Source organism: Nycticebus coucang, chromosome 21 (genome assembly GCF_027406575.1).
Source record: "Nycticebus coucang isolate mNycCou1 chromosome 21, mNycCou1.pri, whole genome shotgun sequence".
Taxonomy (NCBI): domain Eukaryota; kingdom Metazoa; phylum Chordata; class Mammalia; order Primates; family Lorisidae; genus Nycticebus; species Nycticebus coucang.
The window spans coordinates 17,014,977-17,040,684 of record NC_069800.1 but is presented as its reverse complement, the minus strand read 5'-3'; positions in this window follow the sequence as shown (position 1 = coordinate 17,040,684).

Here is a 25,708-nt window from a genome sequence, read left to right as displayed (position 1 = left end):
CTGAGAACATCCTGAAGAGCTGGTTTACTTATGGCAAATTTTTTCAACATATGAATGTCATTGAAGTATTTAATTTCTCCATCATAGATGAAACTCAGTTTAGCTGGATACAAGATCCTGGGTTGAAAGTTTTTTTGCTTTAGGAGATTAAAAGTTGATGACCAGCCTCTTCTTGCTTGAAAAGTTTCAGCAGAGAGATCTGCAGTTATTCTAATATTCTTACCTTTGTACGTTATAGTTTTCTTTCGCCGGGCTGCTTTGAGAATCTTCTCTTTCATGTTAACTTTAGTGAAGCTAATTATGATATGTCTGGGAGATGGCTTATTGGGGTTGAATCGTGTTGGGGTTCTGAAGCTGTCTGCTATCTGAATTTCAGATTCTCTAGGCATGTCTGGAAAATTTTCTTTCATAATTTCATGTAGAAGGGCCTCTGTGCCCTTGGCAGCCACTTCATCATTCTCCAAAATTCCTATAACCCTTATGTTGTTTTTCTTTCGAATTATCTGAGAGTTCTCTGAGTGATCCGTTTTCGCTCTCCATTTCTCTTCCTCTTTGAGAGATTGGGAGCGTTCGAAGACTTTATCTTCAATGTCAGAAATCCTTTCTTCTGCTTGCTCCATTCTGTTACTGAGGGATTCTACTGTATTTTTCATATCTTTGAGGGCTGTAAGTTCTTGTTTCAGTGTGTCTAAGTCTTTGGTGGTTTTGTCTTTAAATTCGTTAAATTCTTGAGACAGTTTTTGAATTTCTCCTCGAATTCCTAATTCCATTTTATTAATCTTGTCTGCAAACCAAATTCTGAATTCGACTTCTGACATCTCAGCCAGTTGTTTATGAATGGGATCTTCAATCACATCTGCCGTATCTTTTCTTGGGGAGGTTGATCTATTCTGGTTATTCATGTTACCAGAGTTTTTCCGCTGATTCCGCCCCATGGTTTACTCCCTTTAGTTTTTCCCCTGGGGTTTTATCGAGGGCCCGTACAGTGTTGTGGCCTGAGAAACTGGGGCCCTGTCTGGTGTGGTGGAGCAAAGTGGTTCTGTCTTGCTTTCAGCTGGTTTCTGTTCGATGCTATTGCAACTTCTACTCTGGCTTGAAGTCTCAGCTGTGTGGAAAAATCAGCAATTAAGTCACCCCTCCTGCCCACCTCTGGCCCCAGTTGGAAAAGGAGAATCAAACCTTCCTACAATCGCACACCCAGGGCACCGTCTGAAAAGTCCTCAGTCTATTAGCCCAGTTCAAAAGGTCCGAATCAACTGTCTCAATCGGCACTTGTCTCGGGTGGAAGGGTTCAAGAGGTCTCTGGGAACTGGATCACAGGGGCCTGGTGACTCCTCTGAGACAGCTCATCCCAGTGCAGCGTGGAGTCAGGAGGAGCCACCCAGCAAACAGAGCAGTCTGGGAAGGTTGACGTCTCCTTCCCCACTTTGCCCCTCCGTCGGACCCAGTCACTGGTATTTCTGCAGATGGCTAACCCAGTTGCCTGCAGTGAACAGACACTCCAGGGCTTTGCACCTGCCTGAATCGCAAGGAAGTCTGCCAGGCCCCCGCAGACTGCCGCTATCTAGCAGGAGGAGATGGGGCCTGACATCTTTGAGTGTTTGATGCAGGTGATGGGAAGGAGGTGTTCACTCAGGCTTAGCCCCATCCCTGATGGATGCTGCTAACAGAACAGAACAGAACAGACAACTTTGTGAGGTTCTGTCTCTGTTCCTGTCGTCGCCTACAGGAGACGGGCTGTTTTGAGTTCAAATGTCTTTGCCGCTGGAGAATTGCGTCTGAACACCTCTCTGGGTCGCCCCGCCCTGGAGGCTTCCGGGTTTGTGAGCCGTGTCACCGGTGGCCTCCTCTGGTTGCCCAGGGAGACAGGGGGTGTGGCCTCAGAATATCCAGAAGTGAGCGTTCTGCCGTTAAAGAATAAACGGCTGTTGATCTACCTCCAGGGAACTGCTTCTCTGGTGTGGGCACTCAGGCGACCCTTTTCTCCTCTGTCCCGCGCCCCAGAGTCAGCACTGAGCGGCCGCTGTTTGTGCTGGGTCCACACCCCTTAAGAGATCCCCCAAGAATCAGAACTCTTGGGGGATGGGCCCCCAGACCCCGATTGGGTGTGGGGCGGGGGGAAGCTAGAGTTTCATTCAGTTTCATGCAATACTACGGTCCGGGGAGGGCTCCTGTACTGCACCGCAGGGAAGTGCCGCCAAGGCTTGATTTCCCCTCAGCAGAGTGCCCTCTCCTCGCTCATGTGTGCCAGAGTCAGCGCTGACCTGACGCAGCTCAGGCACTGTGCACTCCCCTCGAGAAATCACCCAAGGAGCCGAACTCCTGGGGGATAGGCCCTCAGACCCCGAGTGAGAGTAGGGGTTCTCAGCTCTCAGCGGGGAGGCCAGAGTCTTATTCAGTCTTGGGCCCCCTATGCCCGGGGAGGGTTGGTGCACTGCACCGCAGGGAAGTGCCGCGAGGCGTGACTCCCCCTCAGCCCGGTGCCCTCTCCTCACTCGGTGCGCCTCAGAGTCAATGCTGACCAGTCGCAACTCGGGGACTGTCCACTCCCCTTGAGAAATCACCCAAGGATCCGAAGTCCTGGGGGACAGGCCTCCAGACCTCAGTGGGCGGGAGGGGAGCGCCGGGGATTCAGGGATGCCGGCAAAGGATTCCCAAAGTTTTATTCAGCCCTATGTCCGGCAGGAGAACGCCACGGCACCCCAGTAGGGGAGGTAGGTCCAGTTTTTAGAAGGTCTCTCCCGTGGAGTGTAGTGGGAGGGCCTTTAATTTCTGCCCGCTTGTTCAATTGTGGGGCTCTAGAGCCGGTCTCATGGGGGAGGGGGACTCCCGTCCGCTTGGTGGTGGATTTTGTACCTTTTGTTTGCGTCCTTGTGATCACAACTTGCCTCAGCGGTGTTGATGTGCGTTCTTCAGCCTTCTCTCTTGGTGGGGCTCAAGTCCACCAGGATACTTACTAAATTCCTGTCTCTTAACTCTCCTTCTGAACGGGAGCCTTTGTTGAAAGCTGGCTTCAGTCCGCCATCTTGTCTCCCTCCCTTCATTAATTTTCTGAATGATTCTTTTGTTTTCTTTTTCATTGATCCCTGATTTGATTTTGGATGTTTCTTTTCTTCTACTGAGTTTAGGCTTAGATTGTTCTTCTTTTTCCAATTCCATAAGATCTCTTGTGAGATTATCGATGCGCTCTCTTTCTGTTTTTCAAATGTAGGCTTCTAAAGCAATGAATTTTCCTCTCAAAACTGCTTTTGCACTATCCACAGGTTTTGGTAGCTTGTGTCTTCATTGTTGTTATGCTCAAGGAAGTTAATTATTTCCTGTTTTATTTCTTCCTGCACCCATCTGTTATTCAACAGAGGATTGTTTAACTTCCATGCCTTTGTGTGGGTACGAGCATTTTTGTTAGAGTTGAATTCCACCTTTAGTGCCTTATGGTCTGAAAAGATACAAGGTAAAATTTCAATTCTTTTGATTCTGTTGATATTTGTTTTGTGTCCCAGGATATGATAAATTTTGGAGAATGTTCCATGGGGTGATGAGAAGAATGTATATTCTTTATCTCTGGGATGGAGTGTTGTATATGCGTCTATCAAGCACAGTTGTTCTAGGGTCTCATTTAAATCTCTTATATCTTTGTTTCATTTCTGTTTAGAGGATCTGTCCAGCTCTGTAAGAGGAGTGTTAAAGTCCCCTGTTATTATGTTATTATCAAATATTATATTTCTCAGACTGAGTAAGGTCTGTTTCAAGAATCTGGGAGCATTTAAATTCGGTGCCTAAGTATTTAGAATTGAAATGTCTTATTGTTGTATTTTTCCCTTGACCAATATAAAGTAACCATCTTTGTCTTTTTTGACTTTAGTTCCTTTAAATCCACATGTATCTGAAAATAAGGGTGCAACTCCTCTTTTCTTCTGAATTCCATTTGCCTGAAAAATTGTCCTCTAACCCTTGACTCGGAGCTTTAATTTGTCTTTTGAAGCCAGGTGTGTTTCTTGCAGACAGCAAATGGATGGCTTGTGTTTTTTAATCCAGTCAACCAACCTATGTCTCTTCAGTGGGGAATTCAAGCCATTAACATTTATGGAGATAATTGATAAGTGTGGTAGTATTCTATTCGTCCTATTTTGTGAGAGTCCATTGCTTATTTTTATCTTTTGCATCAGTGTGGAGGTTAGGTTCTGCCCTTTAATTTCTGAGTTCTTACTTTGCTGCTGATCCATTGTGGTGGTCAGTGTGCAGAACAGGTTGAAGTATTTCCTGTAGAGCTGGTCTTGTTGTGGCGAATTTCCTCAATGTTTGTATATCCGTCAATGATTTGATTTCTCCATCAATTTTGAAGCTTAGCTTAGCAGGGTACAGAATTCTGGGCTGGAAATTGTTCTGTTTAAGTAGATTAAAGGTAGGTGACCATTGTCTTCTTGCTTCGAAAGTTTCATTAGAGAAGACTGCGGTCACTCTGATGGATTTGCCCCTGTAGGTCAACTGGTGCTTATTCCTGGCAGCTTGCAGAATCTTTTGTTTTGTCTTGACTTTGGACAGGTTCATCACAATGTGTCTTGGAGAAGCTCGGTTAGAGTTGAAGTGACCTGGGGTCCGATATCCCTCAGAAAGCAGTGTCAGAATCTTTGGTGATATTTGGGAAATTTTCTTTTGTAATATTCTGTAGTATGGCTTCCATTCCTCTGGGGCATTCTTCCCCTTCTAGGGTTTCTATAACTCGTATGTTGGAATGCTTCATAAGGTCCCATAATTCTGACAGTAAAAGTTCAGCTTTCTCTCTCTTCTTTTCTGCCTCTTTTACTCTCTGAGTTATCTCAAGAACTTTGTTTTGTACCTCTGAAATTCTTTCTTCTGCATGGTCTAACCTGTTGCTGATACATTCCATTGCATCTTTAATTTCCCTAATTGACTGCTTCAGTTCCTTCAGCTCTGCTATATCATTTCTATATTCTTCATATCATTCGTCTCTTATTTGATTCTGTTTTTGGATTTTCTTTTGGTTAGTTTGCACTTTATTAGCAGTTTCCTTCATTGTTTCCATCATGTTCTTCATTGTTTTAATGATGTGTATTCTAAATTCCCTTTATTTCATTCCTAACATTCATTTATTTGTGGAATCCTCTGTAGTAGCTACCTCATGGTCCCTTGGAGGGGTTGTTCTGGACTGGTTCTTCATGTTGCCTGGAGTTTTCTGCTGATTCTCCTCATGAGTGATTTCTTTATCTATTTCCTTGCCCTAATTTTCCTTTTACTTCCTCTTGCTCTTTGATTGCCTGTTCCTGTGGACTAAGGTTTCGATGAGTCCTTTTGGTATAGGACCAGAAGAATGAGAAGGTTGAAAAGCAAGAAAGGATGAAAGAAAGAAGGAAAGAACGAAAAGAAAACAGAGAAAGGAGAGGGGGTGGGTAAAAGGAATATTTACAAAAAGAAGAGAGGCACAGAAAGAGGGAGACAGAGCAATATAGGTGTACAGTAGGTACTTTGACACAACCTTAAAATAACCCCACCTTCTGGGGTGTCCAGTTTGGTGGTTCCCTTGAGGTCAGCAGCTCTTTACTAACCTGATCCGACACAGTACCCCGCCTCCACCAAGTAGAGTGGAAAGACAAAAAAATGCTATAAATCAAACCAAAACAACAAAACAGAAAACTTTACGGGTTAAAATTAGGTGAACAACCAAATAATAGTGGTAGAAACAGTAGCAAAAATGAGGTTCTAGTTATTGAAAAAGGCAGCAATGGGAAATTATAATTAAACTAGTAAAATTAAGGAAGAAAAAGGATTTGTATTTAAAAGGTTGAAATTAAAAAACAAAACAACATCAACAACATCAAAATAAACAAAAAAAAACAACCAAACCAAAAAGAAAAAAAAATAAAAAGAAAACAAAAAACAAAAAAACAAAACAAAACACAACCAAAAACAAAGCAGTATGTATATGTTGTTGAATATTGTCTGGGCAACACGTGGTCTTCTGGGGTATGAGATGTTTATCACAGTTCTGATATGACTGGAGGCTGCTGATTTCTCAACCCCCAGCAGGTAGACACCCTATATCTCTCTTCAGCCCACTTAAAAGGCACTTTAAACTTGTAAACTTGCTGAGCAGAAGCCTTCCCAGGAAAGTGCTTGTCGCTGGAATCACTGCTGAAGTGGCTATCCACTTACCCAGTGTGCCAAGACCGGTCTCACTCTGCCCCTGAGGGTTAGGGCTGCAAGGCGGCTCAGGCCCCACCCTTAGGCTACTTGGTTACCAGCTCCCACCCAATTCTAGCTCTGTGACCCTGAGGGTGGAGCTTGCCGGGGCAGATGGCTCACAGTGGCTCCCTGTGGCCCACAGCCAAACATTATTAGCTCTGTCTGGCTCAGCGGCTCAGAATGGGGCCCTAGAAAACAGCCAAAGTTCTCCGCATTCCCACTCAGGCTCTCCCCAAAGCAGCTCAACTGAGTGCCAAGTCCAAAGACACCAAAACAGTTCACAGGTACGGCCTTTCCGGTTTACAGTCTCGCTGCTACTGAACTTACAGTTGCGGGCAGGTTTAGACTGATTGAACACACACAACCACTTGCCGGTTTTCCTGTTTTAGTCCTCCTCTTGGGGTCCAGAAGTCTCTCGCTGACTCTCTGTATCCTTGCAGGGGTGATGATAGGCAGATTCCACCAGCCAGAGATGCCTGGAGTCCTATCTCCCTGGACTAACGGTGCCCAGACGGAGGGAAGCTGTTACTCGGCCGCCATCTTGCACTCCTCCTGGAATACACATATTTCTAATCAGCCCATGGAACATACTCCAAAATTGATCACATCTTAGGTCACAAGTCTAACCTCAGTAAATTTAAAGGAATAGAAATCTTCACGGACCACCAAGGAATAAAAGTTGAACTCAGTAACAACAGGAATCTGCATACTCATACAAAAACATGGAAGTTAAATAACCTAATGCTGAATGATAGCTGGGTCAGAGATGAGATTAAGATTAAGATTAAGAAGGAAACTGCCAAATTTTTGAAACAAAATGGCAATGAAAACATGAATTATCAGAACCTCTGGGATACCACAAAGGCAGTCCTAAGAGGGAAATTTATAGCACTGCAAGCCCTCCTCAAGAGAATGGAAAGAGAGGAAGTTAACAACTTAATGGGACATCTCAAGCAACTGGAAAAGGAAGAACATATCAACCCCAAACCCAGTAGAAGAAAAGAAATAACCAAAATTAGAGCAGAACTAAATGATATTGAGAACAAAACAATTGTAAAACAGATAAATAAATCAAAACGTTAGTTTTTTGAAAAGGTCAGAAAAATAGATGAACCTTTGGCTAACCTAATCAGGAAAAAAAGAGTAAAATCTCTAATCTCATCAATCAGAAATGACAAAGACGAAATAACAGCAGACTCCTCAGAAATTCAAAAACTTTTTAATGAATATTACAAGAAACTTTATTCTCAGAAATATGAAAATCTTAAGGAAATTCAGCAACACTTGGAAGCACGTCACCTCCAAGACTTAGCCAGAATCAAGTGGAAATGTTGAACAGGGCCAGATCAAGTTCTGAAATAGCATCAACCATACAAAATCTCCCTATAAAAAAAAGCCCGGGACCAGATGGCTTCAGATCAGAATTCTAACAAACCTTTCAAGAGGAACTAGTACCTATATTACTAACCTATTCCAAAAGGTAGAAAAAGAGGAAGACTACCCAACACGTTCTATGAAGCAAACATCATAAACTAGAAAATCCATGCTTTTGGAACTCCTTCTTGCCTTAGGGATACCTATAATTCACATATTTGTTTACTTTATTTTTCTTATTTTTATTAAACAATAGCTATGTACATTAGTATGATCGTGGGGCACCATACACTTGGTTCATAGATCGTTTGACACATTTTCATCACATTAGTTAACATAGCTTTTGTAGCATTTTCTTGGTTATTTTGCTAAGACCTTTACATTCCACGTTTACTAGGATTCACATATACCCTTGTAAGATGCACCGCAGGTGTAATCCCATTAAGCACCCTCCTTACCACTCCCTCCACCCTCCCTCCCCTCCCTTTCCCCTTTCTCCCTATTCTTAGGTTGTAACTGGGTTATAGCTTTCATGTGAAGGTCCTACATTAGTTTCATAATAAGGGTGAGTACATTGGGTACTTTTTCTTCCATTCTTGAGACACTTTACTAAGAAGAATATGTTCCAGCTCCATCCATGTAAACATGAAATAGGTAAAGTCTCCATCTTTCTTTAAGGCTGCATAATATTCCATGGTGTACATATACCACAATTTATTGATCCATTCGTGGATCGATGGGCACTTGGGCTTTTTCCATGACTTAGCATTATGAACTGGGCTGCAATAAATATTCTGATACAAAATTCTTTGTTATGGTGTGACTTTTGGTCTTCTGGGTATATGCCCAGTAGGGGGATTACAGGATTGAATGGCAGATCTATTTTTAGATCTCTAAGTGTTCTCCATATCTCTTTCCAAAAGGAATGTATTAATTTGCATTCCCACCAGCAGTGCAAAAGTGTTCCCTTTTCTCCACATCCACGCCAACATCTCTGGTCTTGGGATTTTGTGATATAGGCTAGTCTCACTGGAGTTAGACGATATCTCAAAGTAGTTTTGATTTGCATTTCTCTGATGATTAAAGATGATGAGCATTTTTTCATATGTCTGAAGGCCATGTGCCTGTCTTCTTCAGAGAAGTTTCTCTTCAAGTCCCTTGCCCAGCCTGCGATGGGATCCCTTGTTCTTTTCTTGCTAATGCATTTGAGTTATCTGTGGATTCTGGTTATTAAACCTTTGTTGGAGACATAACCTGCAAATATCTTCTCCCATTCTGAGGGCTGTTTGCTTGCTTTACTTACTGTGTTCTTGGCTGTGCAGAAGCTTTTTAGTTTGATCAAGTCCCAATAGTGTATTTTTGAAGCAGCTTCAATTGCCCGGGGGGTCCTTCTCATAAAAAACTTGCCCAATCCAATTTCTTCAACGGTTTTCCCTACACTCTCTTCTAGTATTTTTATAGTTTCATGTCTTAGGTTTAAATCTTTAATCCAGTGAGAGTCTATCTTGGTTAATGGTGAGAGGTGTGGGTCCAGTTTCAGTCTTCCATAGGTTGCCAGGCAGTTCACCCAGCACCATTTGTTAAATAGGGAATCTTTTCCCCACTGAATGTTTTTAATTGACTTGTCAAAGATTAAATACAGGTAAGTAGCTGGATTCATCTCTTGGTTCTCTATTCTGTTCCAGACATCTACTTCTCTGTTTTTGTGCCAGTACCATGCTGCTTTGATCACTATCGATTTGTAGTAAAGTCTGAGGTCTAGTAGTGTGATTCCTCCTACTTTGTTTTTATTTTTGAGTAATGTCTTGGCTATTGGAGGTTTTTTCTGATTCCATATAAAGTGAAGTATTATTTTCAAGATCTTTGAAGTATGACAGTGGAGCTTTAATGGGGATTGCATTGAAATTACATATTGCTTTGGGTAGTATGGATATTTTAGCAATGTTGATTCTTCCCAACCATGAGCATGGTATATTTTCCCATTTGTTAACATTCTCATCTATCTCTATTCTTAGAGTTTCATAGTTCTCTTCATATAGATCTTTCATGTCCTTTGATAGATAAACTCCCAAGTATTTCATTTTCTTGGCACTACTGTGAATGGGATAGAGTCCTTAATTGTTTTTTCAACTTGACTATTGTTGGTATATATGAAGGCTACCGATTTATGAATGTTGATTTTGTAACCTGAGACACTGCTGTATTTGTTGATCACTTCTAAGAGTTTTGTAGTAGAGTCCCTAGTATTTTCCAGATATACAATTATATCATCTGCGAAGAGCGAAAGTTTGATCTCTTCTGACCCTATGTGCATACCCTTGATCTCCTTTTCTTCCCTAATTGCGGTGGCTAAACTTCCATTACAATGTTAAAAAGCAATGGAGACAATGGGCAGCCTTGTCTGGTTCCTGATCTGAGTGGAAATGATTCCAATTTAACTCCATTCAATATGATATTGGCTGTGGGTTTGCTGTAGATGGTCTCTATCAGTTTAAGAAATGTCCCTTCTATAACAATTTTCTTAAGTGTTCTGATCATGAAGGGATGTTGGATGTTATCAAAAGCTTTTTCTGCATCGATTGAGAGAATCATATGGTCTTTGTTTTTTAATTTGTTGATGTGCTGGATTACATTTATAGATTTACGTATATTGAACCAGCCTTGAGATCCTGGGATAAAACCGACTTGGTCATGATGTATGATTTGTTTGATATGTTGCTGGATTCTGTTTGTTAGAATCTTGTTGAATATTTTTGCATCTATATTCATTAGTGATATTGGTCTATAATTTTCTTTTCTTGTTGGGTCTTTTCCTAGTTTGGGAATCAGGGTGATGTTTGCTTCATAGAATGTGTTGGGTAGTCTTCCTTCTTTTTCTACCTTTTGAACAGGTTAAGTAGTATAGGTACTAATTCCTCTTTAAAGGTTTGATAGAATTCTGATGTGAAACCATCTGGTCCTGGGCTTTTCTTCTTGGGGAGATTTTGTATGGTTGGTTATATTTCTGAACTTGATATGGGCCTGTTCAACATTTCCACTTGTTTTTGATTAAATGTTGGAAGGTGACGTGCTTCCAAGTAACGGTTGATTTCCTTCAGATTTTCGTATTTCTGAGAGTAATGTTTCTTGTAATATTCATTAAGGATTTTTTGGATTTCTGAGGAATCTGTTGTTATTTCATCTTTGTTATTTCTGATTGATGAGATTAGAGATTTTACTCTTTTTTTCCTGATTAGGTTGGCCAACAGTTTATCTATTTTGTTGACCTTTTCAAAAAACCAGCTTTTTGATTTATTGATCTGTTGTATTATTCTTTTGTTTTCAATTTCATTTAATTCTTCTCTAATTTTGGTTATTTCTTTTCTTCTACTGGGTTTGGGGTTGGAATGTTCTTCCTTTTCCAGTTAAGTGAGATGTCCCATTAAGTTGTTAACTTCCTCTCTTTCTGTTCTCTTGAGGAAGGCTTGCAGTGCTATAAATTTCCCTCTTAGAACTGCCTTTGCAGTGTCCCAGAGGTTCTGATAGTTTGTGTCTTCATTGTCGTTTTGTTCCAAAAAATTGGCGATTTCTTTCTTAATCTCATCTCTGACCCAGCTATCATTCAGCATAAGGTTATTTAACTTCCATGTTTTTGTATGGGTATGCAGATTCCTGTTGTTACCCAATTCAAGTTTTATTCCATGATGGTCCGAGAAGATACATGGAATAATTTCTATTCCTTTAAATTTACTGAGGTTAGACTTGTGACCTAAAATGTGATCAATTTTGTAGTAAGTTCCGTGGGCTGATGAGAAATATGTGTATTCAGTTTTGTTGGGATGAAATGTTCTGTATATGTCTGCTAAATCTAAATGCTGGATGGTTAGATTTAAATCTAGAATTTCTTTGCTCAGCTTTTTGTTGGAGGATCGATCCATCACTGCCAAAGGAGTGTTAAAATCTCTGACTATCATAGAGTTGGAGGAAATCAAGTTGCTCATGTCTGTTAGAGTTTCTCTTATAAATTGTGGTTCATTCTGGTTGGGTGCATAGATATTAATAATTGAGATCTCATCATATTGAGTCTTACCCTTAACAAATATGAAGTGACCATTTTTGTCCTTCCTTACTTTTGTTGGGTTAAAGCCTATTGTGTCTGCAAGTAAAATTGCAACTCCTGCTTTTTTCTGGTTACCATTTGCCTGAAATATGGATGACCATCCTTTCACCCTGAGTCTGTATTTGTCTTTTAAGTTAAGATGTGACTCTTGTATGCAACAAAAGTCTGGCCTGAGTTTTTGTATGCGGTCAGCTATCCTATGTCTCTTTAGAGGGCAGTTTAAGCCATTCACATTAATGGAGAGTATTGATAAGTTTGGTGAAATTTGGGGTATTGAGTTTTTTGAAAGTCCAGTGGGCATTTTTAATCCTTTTGCCATTGTGGAAGTTGGAGTTTGATCACAAGTTTGTGAGTGAGTTTACTTTTGTAGTAGAGGATTGGGTTGGTTATTATGAAGGATAAGTCTGAGAATATCCTGAAGAGCTGGTTTAGTTATGGCAAATTTCTTTAGCATATGTATGTCATTAAAGTACTTAATTTCTCCGTCATAAATGAAACTCAGTTTAGCTGAGTACAAGATCCGGGGTTGAAAGTTATTTTGCTTGAGGAGTTTAAACATTGAAGTCCACCCTCTTCTGGCTTGAAAAGTTTCAGCAGAGAGATCTGCAGTCATTCTAATGTTCTTCCCTTTGAAGGTAATAGATTTCTTTTGCCTAGCCACTTTGAGAATTTTCTCCTTCATATTAACTTTAGTGAAGTTAATTATGATATGCGTGGGGGATGTGTTATTTGGGTTGAGTCGTGCTGGGGTTCTGAAGCTATCTGTTATCTGAATTTCAGGTTCTCTAGGCATGTCTGGAAAATTCTCTTTCATAATTTCATGCAGAAGGGCCTCTGTGCCCAGTGAGACCACTTCATCTGTTTCAGGAATTCCTATGAGATGGATATTTGCCTTCTTCGAGTTATCCCAGAGCTCTCTGTGTGAGTGAGCATTTTTGCTCTCCATTTCTCTTCCTCTTTGAGAGTTTGGGAGCGTTCGAAGGCTTTATCTTCGATGTTGGAGATCCTTTCTTCTGCTTGGTCCATTCTGTTGCTAAGGGATTCCACTGTATTTTTCATATCTTTGAGGGCTGCAAATTCTTGTTGCAGTGTGTCTAAGTCTTTCGTGGTTTTGTCTGTAAATTCGTTAAATTCTTGAGACAGCTTTTGAATTTCTCCACGAATTCCTAATTCCATTTTGTTAATCTTGTTTGCCATCCAAATTCTGAATTTGATTTCTGATATCTCAGCCAGTTGTTTGTGAATGGGATCTTCAATTACATCTGCCATATCTTTCCTTGTGGGGGTTGATCTATTCTGGTTATTCATGTTACCAGAGTTTTTCCGCTGATTCCACCCCATTATTGTTTTACTCCCTTTGATTTTCCTCTGGTGTTTTGTTGAGGACCCGTACAGTGCTGTGGCCTGAGAAACTGGGGCCCTGTTTGGTGTAGAGCGGCTAAGTGGTTCTGACTTGTTTTCAGCTGGTTTCTTGTGATTCTATTGAAACAGTTACTCTGGGTTGAAGTCTCAGCTGTGGAGAAATACCAGCAATTAAGTGACCCCACCCACCACAGGAAACAAATGGAAAAGGAAAATCAAACCTTCCTACAACCACACACCCAGGGCACCACCTGGATTGTCCCCAGGTGAATGACTCAGTTCAAAAAGTCCAAGTCAATTGTCTCAGTCAGCAGCTGCCTAGGGTGGGACAGTTCAAGAGGTCCCTGGGAACTGGATCACAGGGGTCTGGTGACTGCTCTAAAATGGCTTGCTCCGGTGCTGCATGGAGTCAGGAATAGCCACCAGTAAATAGATCAGTCTGGGAAGATTGATGCCTCCTTCCCCACCTTGCAGCTCTGTCACACCCAGTCACTGCTAGCCCCACAGGGCTGTGACCCAGTCAGTTGTCTGCAATAAGCAGATACTCCAGGGGTTTGTAGTTGCCTAAGTCACAGGGTAGTCTGTGTCTGCTAGACTAGGCCACTATTCTCTGTCTTTATCCAGCAGGGAGTGGTGTGGCCTGTCAACTTCGGGCACTTGATGGAGGCTGGAGGTGTTCACTCAGTTCCAGCCCCACCCTTAGTTTATGTTACTGGTTGAAGGGAACAACCCTGTGGGAGTTTGTTTCTGACCTTGCCAGATTCCTCTGCAGAGGAGAGGCTGATTTGAGTTCCCAGAACCTTTGTCTCAGGCCCTGTCTTTAGTCCTGCGGGTTTGTATTCGCAGCATGATCAGTTGTCAGCTGTAGCCTCTTGGCCTCCTTTGTCTATAGGCTGGTGATCCCCTAAGGGCCAGGTGCGTCTTAGGCTCAGTAGAGCGGTTCTCTGGATCAGCCCCACCCTAGGATTTTCCCAGCTCTGTGGGTGTGCTTTCTAGTCCCCTTGTTCCACTCTGGTCAGTACCATCTCAGGAAAACCCTTTAGTCACAGGGCCTGTGTTTCAGTCCCAGGTCTGTTCCATGGTGGTTGCCATCTGAGAAGATGCTCAGCCTCATCTGGTTGCCCAGGAAGACAGGAGGAGAGGCTATGGGATATCTGGGGGTGGGCTTTGTTATTGCTGAAGATGGCTGTTGCTCTGCACCTCGGGGCACCATCGCTCCAGTCTAATTCCCTCTCAGCTGACTGTTGTCTTCTCGCTCCTTTGCTACAGAGTCAGCACTGGCCAGCTGCAGTCCAGGTCCTGTCTACACCTCTCGAGAGTTCAGCCAAGAATCTGGACTCCTGAGGGGGCAGGTCTCCAGATCACAGAGTGAGAGTGGAGGGGTGTGTTAGGAGCTTACGTTTGCAGGTCGTAACACCGAGCTCATTGAGACCAAATGAACAAATAAACAGATACAAAGGTTACCAGGCACATGGGCCCATAGATACAGAGACAGACGGAAACACATAAACATACAAGCAATAGCCATGACAACAGCAATATAAGAACAACTGCAATAAAAATAGTGATAATCGTAAAATAATTGAAAGAAAGGAAAAAAAAGAGAGAGAGAAAAAAGTGGTGTTAGAAGGAATGTTAAGTGAGAAGAAAGAAGAAATTAAAATTAGAAGACATAGAAATAAAAAAATATATCTATATAAAATGTAATAATAAAAAATTATCGAAATCTCCTCTAAGAAAATGGTGAGGAAAAATCAGACAAAAAGAAAACAACAGCAAAAAAAAACCCCCAAAAAAAATGAAAACCAAAAACAAAACAAAACAAAACAAAACAAAACGGCACCAACTGCAAAAATATTCTTGTGTTAGAAATATAACTATAAATATCTATATTTCTGCTGTAAGGGATCAACTTTCGTAGGAATATATTTATACTGCAATATACTTTCTGGACTCCAGGTGGCGCTGTGAGTGGTTTCGAGACTTATACCTGGTTTACAGTTTATACTGTTACCATGGTAACCACCTTCCATGGCCCATCGCCATTTTGAAGTTTCCGTAAATGTTTGTCGCCTAAGAATTGTGCAACCTCGGATGTTCTTTTCCGGACAGCACTTGCGACCGACCTTCCCACTCAGTGCAGGTGTCCACGCTTCCTAAGTCCCTCCACTCTGTTCCCAGGTTCCCCCACCGCAATCGGCCATAAGGGGAGTGCTGTTGAGTTCGCGTGGTATCTCCTGTAGCTGGTTCCCGGGGCTTCAGCAGCCAAAGCCGGTCCGCGGCTTCAGTAGCTTCGCGGCTCCAGAAGCCAAAGCCGGGTCCTAGGCTTCATGCCATGGTTGGAGCGCTCAGGGGATTTATTCTGAGTTTTATGGTTCAGAGTTTTGGATGGGCGGCCGCCAGTTCGCTGCGCAGCCTGAACAGCCAGCCCCCTCCAGCACCTGGGGGAAAGGTGCCCGCCCTTTTGGGTAATTCAAAATGTCTGTTTCCCAGGCAGGTTCCCTTTCCTTCAATTGTCCAACAGTTTGCCCAGCTCCTTGTGGTTTTTAGTGGCTCTCCTTTCGGATACCTCCCTCAGTTCAGGATTAATTACTTGTCAATTGGATTTTGTCAGCATTTACAAGCTGCTGACCTCTGTTGGGGAGGGGTCTGCTGGCCAGCACGGCCGAGCAGGGAAGAATCTCTACAACAGAGTCTGTGATTTTAAATTACCCCTCATATATAGCAAGCCGCCATTTTGCTGGGCGTCTCCAGCTGTCTGTCCACTCCAATAATTCACACACAGGGAAGGTCCAGACTGCCTTTCCTCTCACCTGGTGGCTTGGGAGAGGTGGGCTACACGTCTGTCCTGTTTGCCATCATGCTCCGCCTGAAATCAGTTTTTTAGCTCTCACTTGCAGTAGCGGCCCCCAGGTGTACCAAAAGGGCAGCGCGGGCCAGGAGCAGCAGCACACAGTCCACCTCCATGGGCCCCAACTTTGCCACCATCGCGGCCACTCCCACAGCGCCAGCTGCAAACACCATATTTGTTTACTTTAAATATTCCTCGATCTCTGCAAGTGATTTTTCTGCCGTTTAAATGATTGGATTAGCTTGAGTCCTGTTTTCCAACTGTGAGATTCCTTTCTTCTCCATGACTTAATCTGTGGCTAAAACTCTCTGCTGTGCTTTGAACTCCATGAATGCATCTTTCAATTTTTAAAGCTCCATTATATCCTTCTGAATTTTCTCCAGATCTTGGTGAGTTTGTGTGTAATTTCATTAATTTCTTAGGATAGTTTAAAAAATTCTTTTCACTGGTTTTCAACTTCCTCTTCAAGTCCATTCATCATATTTTCCATCCATCTTCAGAATTCCATTTCTGTCACTTGAAACTTTCTTTACACTTGGGATTTTCACCATTAGCTCCATTGTAATCTGTTTGGGATGTTGATCATTTTTGTTTCCTCATGTTGCCAGTGTTATTTTGCTAGTTCTTCCTTTTGTGTGATTCCTCTCTATCTCTCTTTCTTTCCACCAACCTCTCTCACTCAATCTCTTTATCTGTCTGTCTTCTTTTCTTTGCCCTGCATTTTCTCATTTTAACTCTAGGCTATAAGGTTGAGTTGACACTAAGATGCAGCAGAGATAAAAGAAGGAAAGAAGAAGATTTAAAAAAAAGAAAAAGATTGTATTTACTGAAATTCTCTGTTTTGGTTGGAAAAGAAATTTTTGAGTCCTGTTTTCCAGCTGTGAGATTCTTTCCTTCTCCGTGACTTAATCTGTGGCTAAAACTCTCTGCTGTGCTTTGAAACTCCATGAATGCATCTTTCAATTTTTAAAGCTCCATTATTTCTTTTTGGAAAAAGAAGAGAATTACACTGTAATTGGGTAAATGAGGTGAAGGTTATGTTAATTAGTAGGCTATAAGCACTCCAATTTGTATAAATAATCAATACATTGAATCCCATAATGGCATAAATGTTTTCATGATCTATGTACAAATGACTTAATAAAAAAATGAAAAAACAAAAAAATTGGTAAGTTGCTTGCTCACAAAAAAAGAAAGAAAAGAGAATAAAGGAAAATATCTCATTGTAATTCATATAATCTTAGGTATGCTACAAAGAAAACAGAGACAAAAGAAAAGGAAAAAAAGGTCAGATCCCTGGCAAGATGGTTGACTGGAGACAGATTTTGACAGAGGCTCCAATCAAAGGTAGAAAAATTGGACTGAAGGAAACCTGGAGCAGCTGAAGTTTAGGGGTTTGAATGCAAGAAGAAATCAAGGTGCTTGGAATTCCCACAGAGATGAACCAAGATGCAAAAGAGAAAGGGACAGAACAGAGAACAGCTACAAAATGAAGGTAGTGAAGGAGCCCAGTACCATATAAAGGGGTAAAGGACCCTCCCCCTCCCAGGGGCTTTCTGTGGTCTTTTCATGCAGGACAGTGCACATGGAATTTCTTACCCCATAGGAGAGATCCACAAATCCTGTTTCCCTGCACCTAGGAAGTTACAGCCCCTGGGTCCCAATCCCACCTGATATAAAAGTGAACAAACTTTATTTCTGCCACCTTGTGCCACAGCTCACCCCCCTCCCTATGTTTGGACACTTGAAAGAGTTCCCCCTGCACAGGCCAGCCTCCCAGTTCTCTGGTAATTGGAGTTCTAGTCCAGCTGACCAAGGCAGTCTGGAGGGTCTGCCCCACTCCAAGACACCAGAAAGGTGAAGGAATACTGACTGGGCCCACTGGGGAAGCAAGGATTATAGAGGCCACTTTTTCCCTCACCACATGGGGGTAGGAAGGCAGATCCTGCCCTCTTAATGTGTCTGGTGATGTCCTGAGGCTCCTCTTCCTTTTGTGTTGTGGTGAACTGAGTGTGCATGTTCTTCCCCTCCCCACCCCCCGCCTTACTAAGAGAAGAAATTGTGGCTTTGCTGTGCTGACTTTGGTGGGTAGGGTACTTCCTTGGGGGCCCCTTATTCCAGGATGGACCTTTTTCCTGCTCTCTGAACTGGCTCTGCCCAGCATCTATGCCTGGCATGCCTCTCCTGGTGATTTGCCTGGATTCCCTCAACTTGGAAAGATAGCCAGGCTTAGCTTCAGGAGAATCTTCCCTAAGAAGCTCCAGGAGCAGAGAGCAGGCTGTGGTTTCCCTCTCCAAGCCCCTGGTGAGGATCACAGTTTATCCAGGAAAAATCCTGGCATTTCGAATTTGTTCGCATGAGGGATGTTTGTGTTGCCCCAGGGCAGGAAATTGGATGAGAGCAGTTGGGTGGCCTGAGAATTCCTCACCCTCATTTATGGTGGGAGAGGGGAGCCACAGTAGTTCCAGCTTTCACAGCAGGGACGTGGGATAAATAAGAGGCTCCATCAAACTGAGTGGACAGTGGAAAAATGAAGGGGCATGGTTCTCAGCACCCCAGAAAGGTGGCTTTGTCTCATATGTGCTCCTTGAAGTACAAGAACCTAAGATGGGAAAATTCCATTCTCAGCTATAAGTGAGACTCTGGGGTTAATTCCTCCCTGCTTGCTAAAGCAGCAGAAATGCAGGGGTTAATTCTTCCCTGCTAGCTGAAAAGGCCTTGAGATATGATTCCCTGAGATCCCTGCCAATTTGTAGCTGGAGATTTAGCACCTGTCTGGAGCTTAACTGTTACTCTTCATTCCCTAACTTCAAATTACACAAAAGCTTCATTTAACTTGTTAGGGGGGTGGGCAAACAGAAACAGACAACCTGGTGTCCTTGTAGTTTATCGTCAAGTTATATGCTCCAGACTTAGAAATGACGTGTATGTGCTTTGCAACATTTATGCTGAAGAGATCTTTTTTATAGCAGTCTCAATTAATGCTTTTGTTCTTTATTCTTGCTTATTCTTATCTGATGAGTTTGGATATATAATACAGTGAATAAAGATGAACAAGGGCTCTAGGCCTGAATGTGCCTCAGTCTTCCCTTAATAAATCATTCTGTCTGCAGTGATATCTCTGTGTCATTGATTGGACTGGTGGACAGCAACAGAAAAATACAAGGACAGAAGAAGATCATCAAGACCAGCCCTCAGAGAATCTCATGCTACAGTCCCTAAAGGGAGCTCTGGTAGGCTGTGCATGAGATGGACCACATATATATACTCTAACTCATTTCAACAGTCAGAGTGAAACATGGTGAGACCCATATTCTGGGGTCTCCGGAAGTGATTTCAGCTTGCCAGTTTTAGTTTTAGTTTTCAAACAGGTCACTGGGGTGCTAAGCATCTCCCATTACACTATCTCTGAGTAACTCATTAGGGACAACCTAACATTTCAGCTAAAAAAGTATAGTGATATGAAAAATAAGCTGAAAATACACATAGGAAGGAACCATCAGAAGCATCCTGGCAACAAGAAAAGCAGGGCAGATCAACTACGCCAAGAGATTAAAAGGGAGATACAGTGGAAAATACCATCTATAGAGATTTACTGAAGTGTCATAAATGGAATTCAGAATATAGATGTTAAATAAAATGAAAAGAATTGAAGGGAAGGTAGAAAAAGAAAATGAAAAAGAAATACAAATATTATCTCAAGAAATTAATGAAATTAGAGACAAAGGCACCAAGGATCTAGACATAATAAGGAAAGAGAGAGCAGAGCTTCAAGAATTGAAGGAGGCATTCAAGGAGCTGAAAAACACAGTGGAGAGCCTCAGTACCAGGGTAGAACATGGAGAAAGAAAGAATTACAGAAATTGAAGAAAAGACTTTTGAAATAATCAGTCATTCCAACAGGCAAGAAAAAGAGAAGAAAACCAGAAACTCCCTGCGGGAATTATGGTATTACTCCAAAAGATCAAGCTTTCAAATTATAGGGATTCCTGGAGGAGAAGAGAATGGCCTGAACCTCTATTTCAAGACTGCATGGTGGAGAATTTCCCAAGCATTATGAGAGACACAGAAAATCAGACAGTAGATGGTTTTAGAACCCCGGCATGGCTCAATATAAAGAAAGAATCTCCTAGACACATTGTAATTAACTTTGCCGAAGTCAATATGAAAGACACAACCCTGAAACAGCCAGGCAGAAGGAAAGTCTTACCTACAAAGGGAAATACATCAGGATGACTGTAGACCTTTCAGCTGAAATTTTTCAAGCCAGAAGAGGGTGCTTATCAGCCTTTAACCTTCTTAACAAAACAGTTTTCACCCAGAATCCTGTATTCTGCTAAACTAAGTTTCATTTGTGGCAGAGAAATCAGATATTTTACCAGCATGCTTATGTTGAGGATGTTTTTCACAACTAGAATAGCTCTGAGGTAAGTATTCAGACCCATTCTTTTTTTCTTTTAACAGTCAAAAGAGCTAACATTTATTTAGTTATTTTTATTTAAAATTAATGAAGGGTACAAATTTTAAATTACATTGTTCTCACTTCCAAGGTAAAGTTCAAATTGTAGTAGAATCCTTCACCTAGGGTATAGGCTGAACACCCTTTCATTGTGCACACTAGGTGAGATCCAAATTGCCCTCCCTCTTCCTGCCACTTACCTTCCTCTCTGCTCCTTTCTTCTCCCTCCTCTCTGTTCCATGCTAGACTGTATTTGTGTTTTATCATAAGTGTGGGCATGTAATTGTTTTTATATATGGGTTTCATGTGAGTATTGAGCACATTGGATACCTTTACCCCCCATTTTGGACATAGTTTATTAAGAAGAATGTGTTACAGCTCCATCCATGTAAACATAAAAGATATAATGCCTCCATCTTGTCTTATGGCTGAAGAGTACTCCATGGTATATATCTGCTACAGTTTGTTAATCCATTCATGGGTTGATGGGCATTTGGATTGCTAGTATGTCTTGGCAATTATGAATGAGCTGCCATAAATGTTCTAGTGTAATGTCTCTGGGGTAAATTTTTTTTTGTTCTTCTGGGTAGATACTTAGGAGTAGTATTGAGGAATGAAATGGAAGGTTGACTTTTAGTTCTTTAGGTGTTCTCCATATTTCCTTGCATAAAAGTTGTATTAGTTTTCAATTCCACCAGCAGTGAAGAAGTGTTCCTTATTCTCCTCATCCATGCCAGAGTCTTCAGATTTGGGACTTAGTAATGTGGGTTAATCTTACTGGAGTTAGGTGTTATCTCTGAGTGGTTTTGGTTTGCATTTCTCCAATGATTAAAGATGATGAGCATTTTTTAAGTGCTTTTTGGCTATTCATGTGTCATAAAGTATAATAGAACCTCTGTAAGTTGATTGCTCCAGGGACTGTAACAAACTGGTCAACACACGGAGGTGGTCAACATAAGGAGCTAGGCCTACGGTACCAATGCATGCACATGGTGTATGTCAGGTCTATGAAAATTAGGTCAACTTAAGGAGGAAGTCAATTCACACAGGTGGTCACCTATGGAGGTAATGTTTTTTTATATCTGGCTGCCTTCAAGATTTTCTCCTTCATATTAACTTTAGTAAAGTTAATTATGATGTGCCTGGGTGATGTCTTATTCGGGTTGAGTTGGGCTGGGGTTCTGAAACTGTCTGCTATCTGGATTTCAGGATCTCTTGGCATGTCTGGGAAGTTCTCTTTCATAACCTCATGAAGAAGAGCCTCTGTGCTTTGCCAAGCTACTTCGTCACCTTCAGGAATCCCTATAAGGCTAATATTGCTTTTCTTTGAATTATCCCAGAGCTATCTGAGAGAATGATCCATTTTTGCTCTCCACTTCTCTTCCTCTTTGAGCATTTAGGATTGTTCAAAAGTTTTGTCTTTGATGTCAGAAATCCTTTCTTCTGCCTGTTCCATTCTGTTACTGAGGGATTCTACTGTATTTCTCATATCATGTAAGACTGCAACTTCTTTTCTCAATGTGTCTAAATCTTTGGTGATTTTGTCTTTGAATTCATTGAATTCTTGAGACATCTTCTGAATTAATACTACAATTTCTAATTACACCTTTACTTCCATTCTGTTTATCTTATTTGCAATCCAAATTCTAAATTCAATTTTGGACATCTTAGCCATCTGTTTGTGAATGGGAGCCTCTGGTTTGGCTGCTTTGTCATTCCTTGGGGGAGTTGAACTGTTCTGATTATTCATGTTGCCAGAGTTATTCCGCTGATTCCACCCCATGATTGTTTTTCAGTGTTTAGCTAGATGAGCAGGTAAGGTGAAATTGGATTGGAGACTTCTGGGGTTCTGGTTGACTAGCCCTTCACCAAGGAACTGGGACTGATAACTGCAGCTTTTCCTCTACAATTTTGCAAAGGACCTGTACAGTACTACAGTCTGTGACTTTAGAGGCCTGGTTGATGTAGTGGGGGTAGGTGGCTCTGTCTTGTATTCAGCTGATCTCTGTCCGGTCCTAGTGAATCAGCGACTCTGGGTTGCAGTCTCAGCTTTGGAGAAATACAAGCAACTAGGATATCCCTTCCCCCATCAGTAATATCTGGAAGAGGACAATCAAACCTTCCCACTACTGCAAAACCAGGGTACCACCTGGGAAGGTCCTCTGGTGATTTCTCCAGTTCAAGAGTTCCAAACCAATTGTCCCACACAGCACTCACTCTCTAGCTGGAGGGTTCAAAATGTCTACAGCAAATAGATATTAGGAGTCTACTGGAAGCTCAAGTGTGGTTTGAGTGCCTCTGGTGCTCTGAGGAGTCAGAAAGGTCCATCCAGTAGAAGGTTTGGAGCATGGGGGTTGATGCCTCTTTCCCCACCTTGCTGACCTTGATGACCCTTCACCCCTGGACTCTGGTCATCACAGTCTCTGGTAGCCTCACTGGCAATCTCTGTTAACCCAGTATCTGACCCGGCCCGCAGGTCAGTCAACAGGGATACCTGGAGGAGGGGGTGAGAATGGGAAGGGGCAAGGGGAGTGAAGAATGGAGACAAGGCAGGAGTCTGATCAAGTCTCATTTATTGCAAAGTTCTTCCAGGGTATATAAGGGTAGGTGAAGGAGGAGGTTTACGTCACCAGGTATCCAAGCAACCTGGCCTTGGTGGAGATAAGTTCCAAACGGCAAGCTTCCAAGTTTTGCTCACGTGATTTACGAGAAGAGGCCTGGTGTTTGCAGAGAAATAGAAACTTAGGCCTAGCATTTTCAGGGAAATAGAAACTTAAGTCTGTTAGTACCAGAAATAGCACTTGGCCTACAAAATAGATGCTGTGGTGTCAGCCTTCCACAAGTATCTGTGGCCCAGTTCTGTCCAATAAGCAAATGTGCCAGGTCTATGTGCCTGCCAGAGTCAAAGTAAGGACACTGCCTCCTCCTCGTGGATATCACAGTCTGCCACCATCCAGCAGGGGAAGCTGTGGTCTGCCTGCCTCAGGTGCTCAATGGCAGCTGAAGAAATGTCCACCTGAGTTCCACCTTGAGGATATCCAGACAGCAAAAGAATTTCTCCCTCAGCCACTGCACCTTTGTTGCCATTGTTCTGCAGCTCTGGTATCCCTATAGAGTGAGGTCTGGTTCCCTCTGGCAGGCCATAGAGTTGGGGAGATAACTTTCCAAAATCAGACCCCAGCAGGATCACTCTATTAATGCTGATGTTGGGTGGGAAGTGTCTCCTCTTGGGTTCATGCACCTCAGCAGTTTCTGATCCTCCACCCACAGTGCAGAAACCCAAGCCTCTGTATACTGTGGAGAGATACTTTTTCTGGGCCAGGTCAGTCACCTTTTCCTCTATGTCTTTCTGTACAGTTACTGGATTCACAGATACAGCACAGCTGTATTGCCTCCATCTATGCAATGCCCGGTCCTAGCCAAGAAGTGTAGACATTCTGGTTTCTGTAGTGGTTGTACTTCTAGACTGCCAGGCCAGGGGGGAGGGTTAGACTGGAGGCTCAAGGTGGCAAGGAAAATATTTGTTCCAACTTCCTACCAGACAAGGGAATTCCTGGGCTCACAGCAGGGGCTCTCTGGAGAAGGAGTTCCAACTTCCAGCAATTCCCTGCGGTGGGGGGTGAGGAAGGAGAACCTTAGTTCATCACTCATTAGTAGAGATCACACAGCAAGCAAGCAACTCTCTTAGGGGAGGGGACAGCCACACTACCTCTTTAGGATGAGATATGTACCTGAAATTAGTTTCTTTGGAGTCGAAGCCTGCCTCATCAGGGAAGACGGGCAGTTATCTATCTCATCTCTTAGCTCGGCTCCCATCCTTTGGCTTTGTTGGGTTCTTTCTGGCCATTATCTCTCCCTCTGGACTGGAGCTTCTGTTGAGAGTTGTCTCCAGTCAGCTGTCCTCCCCCATTCCCCCTTATTCTTGTTGATTGTGAAAATAGGAGTTAGGGAAAGTAGCCGACCCAAGGATTTAGCAAATCACAAAACACACTGAAAGCAAATGAGCAAATAAACAGATAAAAAGGCTACCAGACACACAAGCCCACAGATGCATGGACAATCAGAAATACAGATTAAAAATTACTACAACAAAAATAATGACAATCATAAAATAATTGAAAAAATAAAAAAAAACTCCAAAAATCTGATGTAGCACTCTCAGCAACCATAAGAAGGGAAGAAGAGGAAGAGAGAAAGAAAAAAAATAGTATTAAAAAAGTTAAAAAAGAAGAAAAAAATTAACAATAATTCCTCCAAGAAAAGGATGAAAAAAAGAGAGGAAAAAAAAAGAGAAAAAGACACCAACCACAAAAATATTATTCTTGTATATATATAAAAATAGATAACTATACGTAAGTCGTAGGGGTCAACTTCAGTAGAAATATATTTATATTGCAATATACTTTCTGAACACCAGGTAGCACTGAGTGGTTCCCAGGCTTATACCTAATTCACAGTTTACATTGTTACCATGGTAAACACTGTACCTAACCGGTCGCCATTTTTGAAGTTTCAATATATGTCTGTTTCCTAACCGCTGCCTAACCTCGGCTGTTCTGTCCCAGACGGCACCTCTATCTGACCTCCAAACTTGGTGCAGGAGTCTAAGCTTCACAAATCTTTCCACTCAGCTCCCAGATTCTCTGCCAACTGAGAACTGCAATCCTCTGTGTGGGAGGGGCTGGTTGCCACTGGCTCCCCACTGCTGAGACCTTTCAGTCAGTTTCCATGGCTTAGAATCTCACTTTTGAGTACAGCAACCCGCCAGTTCTCTGCACACCCCAAACTGCCAATCCACACCAATATTCCCCACCTGGAATGGTCCAGTCTATTCAATCACACCTGTTGTTCTGGGAAAAGGTGTCCACCATTTCCAACATTCAAAATGTGTCTGCTTCCCAGGCGGGATCCTTTCTCCTTAATTTTCTATCAGGCTGCCTAACCCCCTGCGACTCCCAATGGCAACCCTTTCTGGTTGCCAAACTCCACTCAGGAATCCACACTGCACTGAAATTTCCATCAAATACCTAGGTTTCTGCATGAACTGGGAACTGCAGTCCTCCATGGGGGAGGGGCCAGCTGCTGGCACCAGCCATTGGCACAGCAGAGGAACTTTCTACAGAAGAGTCTTTGGGTCTGTGGCCTTGGATTACCTCAAATACAGCAATCCACCAATTCATTGTACACTTCTAGCTGCCTATCCACATCAACACTCCACATGGAGAAAAGATCTAGAGCCCCCTCGCTCTCACCTGATGATTTGGGAGAGATGGGCTAAACATCAGTCCCATCTGCCATCATGCTCTGCCTCCTCAAGACTCTTGTCTCAAAAAAAAAAAAAAAAAAAAAAAGACTCCATATC